At 41.9% G+C, this 10,642-nt stretch overlaps 1 protein-coding gene across 1 annotated transcript in view; it reads left to right on the plus strand.

The window, feature by feature from the left end:
* The first annotated feature begins 3,891 nt into the window (after window positions 1-3,891).
* LOC102368315 (protein eva-1 homolog C-like) overlaps window positions 3,892-10,642 on the plus strand; it is a 33,257-nt gene continuing 26,506 nt past the window's right edge. Inside the window, exon 1 of the mRNA XM_025191884.1 lies at window positions 3,892-5,328. The gene's annotated coding sequence lies outside the window, so the exon portion shown is untranslated. The remainder of the gene's footprint in view (window positions 5,329-10,642) is intronic.

Genomic DNA, 10,642 nt, shown 5'->3' on the forward strand with positions numbered 1-10,642 from the left:
CGTGTTGGACTCAGGACGTCGTAGCAGGCGCGGGGCTTCGGGTGGACGTGAGCTCTCCTATTACAGCAACTTGTCCTTCTCCTCTGCCTCAAGAAGGGGTTTGTGCCCGACCGCTTGCAAAGAGCAGCTTTTCCAACTCTTTCCTTGGCCTGATAAGAGAGACCGCATCTCCCCAAAGACCCTGTCTGCCAGAGGGGCTTGGGGGCAGTTTCGGAGCAGCACAGGGCAGTGAGCCCCTTTAGGGAAGACTGGAGCTGAGGGCTGGCATAGGATGCCAGGTACCCTGCCCCAGGCCCTCTGGAGGTCCCTTCCAGCCCCGCTGCACTGAGGTGGCCCTGGCTCGGCTCCCCGCAATGGACCCGGCTGGCATCAAAGTGCCCCTCCGCTGGCTCAGAGCCTAGGTCGGTCCTGCCCAGGCTCATCCTTCAGTATCCAGGGTCCTTTTGAGCGACTCACTAGTGCCGATTTTACTTCTGTGAGCACGAAGCTTGTCGAAAACTGAGATTCCTGGTCGTGAGTGGGCTGGGCAAACCCTTCCTTCAGCACAGAATAGATCAACAGTGTGTGTGGCTGAGACATGCCAGCTGTTTTTGATCCCCGCTTGGACTAGATCAGAGGTTCCCAAACTTCCTCATCATGTACCCTCTTCCAGATTTACCAGCTGCCCATGCACCCCTACCAGCCTATTTTTTATGCTTTAAACCCTTCAATGCCAGTTACTATCGTAATGAAAATTAAATCCACTGTGACAGTTTCTCCCATGTACCCCTCAATGATGTCTGGCGTACCCCCAGGGGTACACGTACCACAGCTTGGGGATCCCTTGAGGCCCCTTCCAGCTTTACTTCTCTAGGATCTATGAGCAGAACTTGCCTCCCATGCTAGAAAAATGTATTCACTCCTTTCAGCAGCTTGGTGCCTGAACACCAAACAGTGGGAGTCAGGATGCTAGCTTTGAATAGCTATTATTACGAATTGCACTTCGTTTTTAAAATGCTGAGCTGGCTTCTGGGATACTGCTCTCGTAACACAATTTTTCCTGTGCTGTTCTTTTGGCTTGACCCAAACCTTTAAAAGCAAAGGAAGGGGCCATACAGTGCTTTGATTGTCATAAGGCTAAGTGTTTTATAAATGCTGGGCTTGAATACCAGTTACCTGCTGTAGTTCTTACAAACAATGAAGTTCTTAATGTTACTGGTAACATCATGGCTTGGAAGGAATGGACTTCCCAGATCTTTGCCAGTCACACCGTGGCAGAGGGTGGAGGCTGGAAGGGGGAGGGAACTGGATATGAATGGTGGGGGTTTCTGCTCTTCCTCTCTTGCCCTTGCAGCCTCCAGTCTTTAAGGTCTTGGGAGTCCTGATTCAGAGGCTGTATCTCTCACTCCTGTGCCCAATAGCTACCCATGCCCCTTTCCCCCAAGGATTTGTCCAGTCCCTTTTTGAATCTGACTAAACTATTAGCTTCCACAACCTCTGCTGGCAAGGAGTTCCATGCTTTTGTATGCGGCGCTGTGAGACAAAGAGCTTCCTTCTCCTAGTCTTCCTTTCAGCATGATGGCAGTGGTAGGGAGCCAGAGGGCCAGGGTGAGGGTCCTGGTGAAGACCACACCATGGCACCTTACCTCAGTGCAAAGGAAAGTCTTAGGGCTGCTTGGCTCCAGGGTGCTGAAGGATAGGCAAAGGGTCGCCTCTGGGAGCTGCAAAGGTGAGCTTGTCTTTAGGGCAAAAGGCAGACCTTAAACTTGAACAGCTGCATTGGACCTTCCACAAGCTAAGCCAGTGCAGCAGGACAAAGGCATTACACATGACACGAGAGGCAAGCGTTTCTGGAGGATGAGAGCTGTTATTGGACCCACTTGTAGCTGCTGGGAGAAAGGCCAGCTTTCGAATGTAAGGCATTCTTCCTTTGGTCTCTAATCAGACCTAATCAGAGACCTGAGGAAGAACTTCTTGCATTCAAAAGTTTGTCTGATTTTCTCCCAGCTCCAGCGTGAGTCCAGTAAAAGATCTTGTCCGAAGAACCCTTGCCTCTCGCATCATTTCTGGACCATCACAGTAACAAAATCACTCTGACCTCACAAACAAACCTAGTACAGTGTTACAAATATGAATGTAGTGCTTGGTAATACTGCTTGAAAAGCTTGTGGATGGTTGAGCATAACTAGAGGGCAGGGTAGACATGTACCTTTATAGACTAACTAACTAATATATCGAGAGAGAGAGAGAGCGCAAGCATATAACTTACATGTAGCCATTTTTCTCAAACGTAGGAAAACATACTTTGTGACTTGATTACTGCTCAAACTTCATAAAACCAAACACTAAACAAGCACCAATGTAGGCAACAGAAGTAAAGATTTAGATAAGTTACTTTACTCCTATTAGATTCCTTTCGCATGTAAAAGCCTTTTAAATGTTTGTTATCTTACTCTTAGGTGTTATTTTGGCTTGACTCCCAGTTCTATATAGTAGTAGTGGAATTACATTAGTAATTGCCTATAAGTAATAAAAAAATAACAAAGTTCAGATTTCCAATTTCAAGTAGCAGCTGAGGTAGAAAGTATCCCCAAAGTTTATCTATGAAATGTCCCCTCACAAAAGATCATTCATGTTTAAAATGAAGTTATTTAGATAAGGAATCCAAGATAAATTTCAAAAGTACGTGTGTATTCAGTATTTCATTGTGCACAGAGCTATCCAAATAAATGGAATGACCAAAGACAGTTCTCCACGTAGCCTTAGATTCCAGCATTAGAAATATGCCATACAGGCAACTGTATTAAGTCGAGTGTAGAAGAAAAGTTTACCACAAGCTTAGGCTTTCCTTTGCACCTTGTTGCCAACAAGAGCCGGTCGATTCCCCCAGCCTCTCTGTAGTCTGCTCACATTTTTGTTCCTAGTGCCAGAATGTAATCAGCAATGATAAAGAAAAAGAAATCAAATTGTTATTGATTTCTTCAAGGGGTAGAAGGGATGGGGGAAGCTATCCAAAAATGTAAGTAGGTTTTAACTACTTCAGAAGCAGCAAAATTTACCATAGATACAGCAGGACAAGACTGTCAGAAAAGTCTCAAGAAGTAAGATAAAACCTTTAAATGCCATCCTAAGTGTCTTAGCACAAACACCTGTTAAAGAATTATTGTCCGTGCCACAGCAAATGCAAATACAGAGCTTCTAAAGTTCCTGAGTTTCCTTATGCTTGCCTTCCCTTTGCAGAAGCATATAGTTGATTTTCATAAGCCATACTGAGTTTATGTGAAAACAAATCTGCCCCTGTTAAAGCAGTACGCTACTGCTACAAAGACTTGTAATAAGCAATGCCTCCCTCAAGGCCAGGCTTCAGTAGGGCTATGCACATTTAAACCAGTCAAGGAGCTGGTTTCAGAGTTTTACAATCCATATTAATATTCAGTTTTCTGAGAAGGGACAATTCTAACATTGACTCTCATGGCAAAATCTCCATGCAGCATGCTGCACATTTTGTTATGAAGGCCATGTCACAAAAAAAGAAACTGTAAGAGTTAAGTCATGGAAGTGTTCTGTACGGTAAAGCCCAGTAGTGAGTAATTATTAGTAATGCACAGATTTGGAAGAAGAGTTGTTTAAACTTTTTTTCTCCTCTTCATAGATCTTGAACTTTTATACCAAGATTATCAAGTGGCATACTTTCTTGGGTCATTGATTTTTCCGCTCTGTGTGATAGCATCAGATCTCTGCTCCAGCAGCCCCAAACTCTGGGCTTGCTCTCATCCTCCTCCTCTCATTCTGATGACTTCCTCTAATCACTTCCCAGCCAGCTGTGAGACTTTGTTGGAAACAAGGGTACATATACCCTTTCTTGTTTCCTTACTAAATTCATTACATGATGTTATTAGTACTCACCTTAGAAATTGCTCAAAGTCCATTTATTAGTCACATGACCTAATGTCCCTTATTTGCAAGGGTGTATATATATTTTATAGTATTGAGTTTGGTTCAAATGTAAAGATGTACCAAAGAACAACATTTTAGGGAAAAGTGAAGTAATGTTCTGGTTTATTTCTTGGAGGTTTTTCCTCTTTTTCATGTTTGACTTTAATCAATTTTCCCCTCACTGCCTCCTGAAATTTTCAGCTTTTGAAATGCCAAACACGTATGTAATATTTTTCTTTTTTTTCTGAATCTCCCCATGGTACAAAGGCAGTGTAACTTTTAATCAGAATTTATTCTTTTCTTTTCATAAAAGCCACGTTGGCCTCTAGGGCTGACAATGGATTTTTCAGTCTTTACGTGTTTGTTACTGCAAATCAAATATATTTATCATCTAGGATTATTGACTTGCATGTCCTTGTTTTCACATGTTCCTCAATTTGGCTTTCAAATACAGAATTGTTTTTTTCTAGGCACTTATTCACAAAATATTATTCACAAGATGAAGAATATTTACTCTGAAAAAAACCCAAACCCAAACAAAAAAAGGTCCCATAGGCAACATTTCAGAGGACAGAAAAGAGTAGGTATTGCAAGCAAAATTAATATAACCTTGGGCAACAGAACATATCAATATTTCACATAAATCTCCACCTGGACAGTTTTTTTAAGATGCTTTTTAAAGAGTCTGTCTAACCCATTTTTTTCTAGTAATATTTTGGTGCAAATATAGTGCATACAATACCTATTATGAAGTAAAAAGACAGATAATATTTGTTCTCATATCTGCTACCTGAATGTCATTTTTTAATGTTGTTCAAAATTTGAAATTAAAAACTGAGGGCTTGAAAAACAAATTTAGGCTTCTCTCTCTTGTCTCTGGATTGATCCCATAGCTATATAGCTCTCTTCCTTCCTCTTGACTACACATTAGATGTCCAAAGCTGCAACTCAGTAAAGCACTGAAGCACTTATACAGACAGGTTCACCCTATTCAGTGAAGCATTTACACTGCCCTAATGGATGATGTGATGTTGTAACTCGGAACGGTAATATCTGAGAGTGGCTCAGAATTCACCTGTTCTAGTAAAGCCCCTGATTTTTGAGAGCCATTATCATAAACATTCAGTCTGTGCTCCCAGGAGAAGGTTAGCATTCCAGTGAGTCACAGGGGTTTCAAGGTTCCCTGCTTCAAGAAATGAAGGCCAAACAACAAGTAAAAGCAGTTTCCTCTTGGCTCTGTTCTACATTTCCTTACAGCTCTTCTGTTTTCTTTTTTCTTTCCTTTTTCCACGCCATCTTCTGAGTCGGCTCTTACATATAGAATGGCCTTGTAACCCCAATTCATCACTCATCCATCCTCTCTTCATCTCAGTCTCTTCAGAAAGCCCATTTCTTCTGTGCTGCTATCAAGAAGTAAGTTTGGGAAATAAATGCAAAAGTACCTTAAAGGTGTGCACCCATCAAAATAAAATAACTATGTGAGCTGGTTTGAAGGATGATTTGCAGGGTAGAGTAGGGGAGGCTGGAAGAGCAGGCCATAATTTTGGGAGATACTTTAATCATAGTGCATTAATAATAACTTTTTTTTCTGAGTGCAGTTCAGATAAAAATAAACATAGCTCTCAAACAGTCAGCTTGGCCTTCTACCCTTGCAACAGAGAAAATGAATTCAATGAAAAGTAAACCAAAACACCAGAGAAACTTAATCTGATCCTGCAGACTTTCTGAAAAAAAATGTTTCCACTTATGTCTATGGGATCTGCACATACCAGAAGTACAAGAAAAGCAAGAACTTGTTTGGAGTCCTGTTTTATTTTAGCCTTGCAATGAAGTAGCAGGATTTATGATGATGACCAACCACAATGATGCAGAGATTTTTAGTCTGTTGGTAGTAGATAGAATCCTGTATAGATCTGGTGACTCATTGTGGCCAGTGGAGCTTCTATCTTAACATGAATATCAAAATAAAGTGCTAACAGTTACGGCATCCATAACATACATTTTCTTGATGTTGATTTGCCAATGGTAGTGCAAATTTTGCTTGCCACATTTAAAGAAAAAGTATTTCAATTTCAGTAAAAAGGAGACCCAAGCTTCCACGTTCTGGTCTGAGTTCTCTCAAAACAGTCTGGGATTTTGTTCTGTGAAATACACCTGTTTGCAACAGGTGTTTGGTTCAGATCAAGGTTTTGTTTCACACCCGTCTTCACATTTCTGAATTTCTCCTTTCAACTGTTATATCTCTGGGGTAGGAACTTCTTATGCCTTCTATAGCACTAAGCACATAACACATCTTACATAAGTTAGAGGAGAAGCAGCTCTCATAGGACTAATTTGTTGGAATTAGCACCTTTTGCCTTCCTGCTCTGTCTAGCCAGTAGCCTTTTCAGTGGGAAAGCACTTTCAGATGATAATAGTTTTATTCATAAAAGTAGCTACAAACTAATTCTAATAAACGCTAATCCCATTTTTTTTTATACGGCATGCTACACAGCTCTCAGTAATGTTCTCTAGATTTATAACCAACCTCTGCACAAGACAGAGAGGGCCCTATAACTGGTCACTAATCAGACATTTTTCCTTTTCTAGCCAGTCAACAACTAAAATTACAATATTTTTCTCTGTCGCCAAACAGAGAGAAAATATTGTATTGTCTTAAAGGGAGCTGGAGAGGCACAAGTAGGCGTGGTTGTGCCTTATTTGTTCAGCCTTGTGAGTCACTTCATCTGAATTTCTATGCATTTTAAGAGTTTTGTTTAAAAGATCTATTGTGTGGCATTTGGCAACAAATTAAATACCAGTACTGTTGGATCTTTAATTTAGAATTAATTTTAAAACAGAAATTGTAACTGAAGGCTCACTGAAATCAGTAGGAAGACTCACTAGGAAGGCTTTAGTGGGTTTTGGATCAAGGCTATAGCAAACTGAAGAATATTTGTTTGCTTATTTATTTTTATCATCTCTGTTCATGTGCTGGATTCATGAGCTAGATTTCAGAATTGCTTAGACTTGTTGGATTATGACAGTATTTCTGGTCCTTCAGTTTATCCAAAGTAAAGCTGGACTGAAAAAAGTATGTAGCCAGTTCCTATGTTAATGGAAGTAAGCAGCCCTATAAAGAGCTTTTGGGCCCTTTGGGTGCCTCTAGGCATGCAGGGAGGCTGCTCTGATGTACTCTAATCACAGCATGTCAGAGCAGACTCGATTAATCAAGTCTGCTGAAGTGTGGTAGTTAGTGTGCTCCAGCTGCCTCCACGTCTCGTGTGTCAGTGTCCCCATGCTTCAAAATGGCGGTGGGAGTGCTTTAACTAAAGCTTGTTTGATGAGCTTTATTTAAAGCACCCCTGCTGCCATTTTGAAGAACGGGGACACTGATACATGAGACACTGTGGGTGCTTTAATTGGAGTGGCTCTCAGAGCCGCTCTAATTAAAGTGCCCCCACCCCGGCACCTGTGGAGCACATGTAAAAATGCCCTTTAAGTTTAAATCAATTGTACTGTCAGTAGGGGACTGCCAACTGTCTTTGCAAGTGAACAGACTCGATGATCCAGTGGGCTTTTTCCCTTCTCATCTCTAACTTGTAAAATCCTATGTAATGAAGATGTTACACCATCAGATGTAAAGTAGGACTGCTCAAACAGAGGTTGACTTGCAAAATGAACCCTGAATTTCATTGCCTTAGGGTTTGGCAATTAGCTAGGGTGACCATATGGGACAATATGAAATCCAGGACACTATCCCACCCTCAAGTCAGGGGTGCTGATGCAGACAGAGGTAGGTCAGGGCATCATGGTACTATTCAGGCAGCTAAGGGAGTCAGTGGCCTGTTAATGACCCATTGTCCTTTACTTCACAGCTATTAATTATCTCCCCTTTTTAATGGCCATTCCACTAATCAAGTGAATCTATTCCAGGGCAATTTTGCTGTCTGCTAGGGCTTCTTATTTCACATCTCATGTGGATTCATCTCCCAACCTTATGCCCTGCACTCTGGACACTTGTTTTAATTTTCACTGGCCAGCTGGGACTGGCTTCTGAAATCTGGGACTGTCCTGGCCAAACCAAGATCTACAGTCATCCTATAATTAGCTGACTCTTTCAAGATTTCATGGAGTTGAAATATCATAAACACAAGCCTTCAAAGAAATATTTTCCCCCAGTCCCTGGAGTCATCTTAGTTTCAGTCTTTGGGATGTAGAGGTCTTCTGCTTCCCTTTGTATGTGGTGAACTCCTCCTCCAGTCTTTGTAAGAGGAGGTTTACAGCTGGCTTTTCCTTGTGATGGTGCTAGTGTTCCCAGCCACAAAGGCATTTTGGCAGGGAAGGAACCATCCTCGCCCTGCCTTCATATATTTACACCTCTTGTCACCAAGAAAAAATAGGAGACAGAAATTTTGTCTCATACTATAACAACTATATACTATGGTGAATTATAGGGCAGGTAGCTACCACAGCATAGTGTTTACTGCTGACATCTTCAGGGATTAATCATGGCACTTCCCTATTTTCTAAGGAACCCTTGTAGGATCCCCAGCTGTCACAGCAGGCCTTATAGAATGTTATCTAATCCTAGTAATTTAGGAAAGATCCACCAACTGTGAGTGTGTGAAAGAGAGAAAGAAAGGAATGTGCACAGGACACTTTCTGACTCCTCTACAATATCTTTCCAAATGAGAAGTCACAGCCACCATATGTACAAGATAGCATAGGGGAGCACAAGACCCTTGATTTAAAGGGAAAAGGAGGCCAGTTGTAGGATGGGATGGGGGAGTAGGCAGTCAGCTGGGTTATTACTTTGGGATTCATGGCTTTTTCTACTATGCAGATATCTGATAGAAAATATTAGACCTCAAACTCTAGCTGATTGCAACTGATATGAACATTTCACACAGTTCTGTAGAAACACTGCCCAAATTGATATCATGGCCATGAACTCAAGATTTTTACCTTCTTAGTGGTTAGTTTATCATTATACCCTTTTTTGAAAGGTGGTCTGGGCATGATATCCAAATGCATTGTTTACCTTGGAAAAGAAACCGCTTCCCTCATATACTTGAAGGGTCATTTCTACTGTATCTCCACCAAATCTTCTACTTTGGCTTTAGTGAAGTCATGCCTATATTTAATTTGGCCACTGAAGGCTAATATGTAGTAAAGTTACAATGTGAGACAACGATGATCTGCAAGCTGTGTGCATGAGAAAAAGGAAGTGGTTTCTTTTAGAAAAATCCACATGTTGGTCAAATAGTTCAGGGTCACTGTGACTATGGCCTTCATCATTAGGGTCTCCTGGGTTTGCTGTACTTATCAAAAGAGGATTTTCATACCACGTTTTACCATTTTCTTATTAAAGATCTGATCTCTCCAGCTCTCATTGCTGTCAATGGAAAAACTCATGGGATCTGACCTCCCCAAATAGTCGGAAGTGCTGGAACTAGCATTTCCTGTTGCACCTTGGCTGGGATCCAGACTAGATAGCTGAGAAGGGAGAATTTTATAGTCACTAAGCTTTCAAAGCGAACATCTATATCCCCATCGGAATGGTTAAGATAACACCAAATCCTGGCAAAATGCCTAAAATTAAAAATAAGATGATTATACAAAAAGTCATTTTCCTTGGATGGCAGTCTAGTCTCTCATGTTGCCATTGTGGGAATGTGAATCTTCAACCCACGCTGCTCTTGGGGGCCTGGATGGGGATTTAAGAATTGTTTACAACTCACAATGAAAATGAAATCATAAAGTCAGCTCCATGTTGCAATTCTTGCTAGGATTTGGGAAGTGGAAAGAGGAATATCTAAAAATACTGGTCAGTGAAGAATATTCCAAGTAAGATTAGTGACTATGTATAAAAGTACAAGACAAGTGAGGATACTGGTGTTTACTTGTTGAGCACTGGCATTGTGCTCAGAGCTATATAGAATGTGGAACAGAAAAGGCCCCTGCTTGGAGTTTACCATTTTGAGTAAGACTGTTAAAGCAGAACTTGTTAAGGTGTCAAGGATACAAGCAGGACATAGCTGGTCAGAGCTTGATCCTAGAGGGTAACAATCCAGGGGATCAAGAACAGAGAAGGGTAGGAAAATAAGGATCCCAGTTAGAGTTGGGGAATCAGGAGTAAGCAGGTCAGGAGGTCAAGGTCTGTCAATGACTGGGATCTATGTAGCCACTAGGTAGAACCGCAAGCCAAGTCAAGGGGGGGGGCGGGGGGGGATTAGGAACAGGGGGCAGGGAATCAGACCAGAGGCAGACCAGAGCCTGGAGCTGAAGCGGGTCAAGGAGCTGGAAATAGTCTGAAAGCACAGGGTCTAGGCTGGAGCCTGAAACAAGGATGAAGCAAGGAAGCTAAGAAGCAGTAAACAGGAAACCAAGAACACATATAATCAAGACTAGGACACTAGGAACAACCAGGCAGGACCAAGGGACTGGAAAACTAGGAATCAAAGGTAGGAACCAGAGAACTAAGAATAAAGCAGAAGAAGCCCAGAACTAGACAAAGAAGCATTTGTCTTACCGAATAGCTTGCTAGGCACTGAAAAGGCTGCCTGCTTGTAAGTGAGCAGCCATACTTACACTGGCACCTGGCATCAGCTGATTAGTTGGGCCACTGGCCCTCAGAACCACTTAAGTAACCAGGGCCAGCCTGAAGGTGGTTTAGCCTACCTGCTGTCTTAGTTCCTGGCAGAAGGGGACATGAACTGCACGTTTTGGAAAGCTACGTGTAGGG

Source organism: Alligator sinensis, unplaced genomic scaffold (assembly GCF_000455745.1).
Source record: "Alligator sinensis unplaced genomic scaffold, ASM45574v1 scaffold1207_1, whole genome shotgun sequence".
NCBI classification, from domain to species: Eukaryota; Metazoa; Chordata; order Crocodylia; family Alligatoridae; genus Alligator; species Alligator sinensis.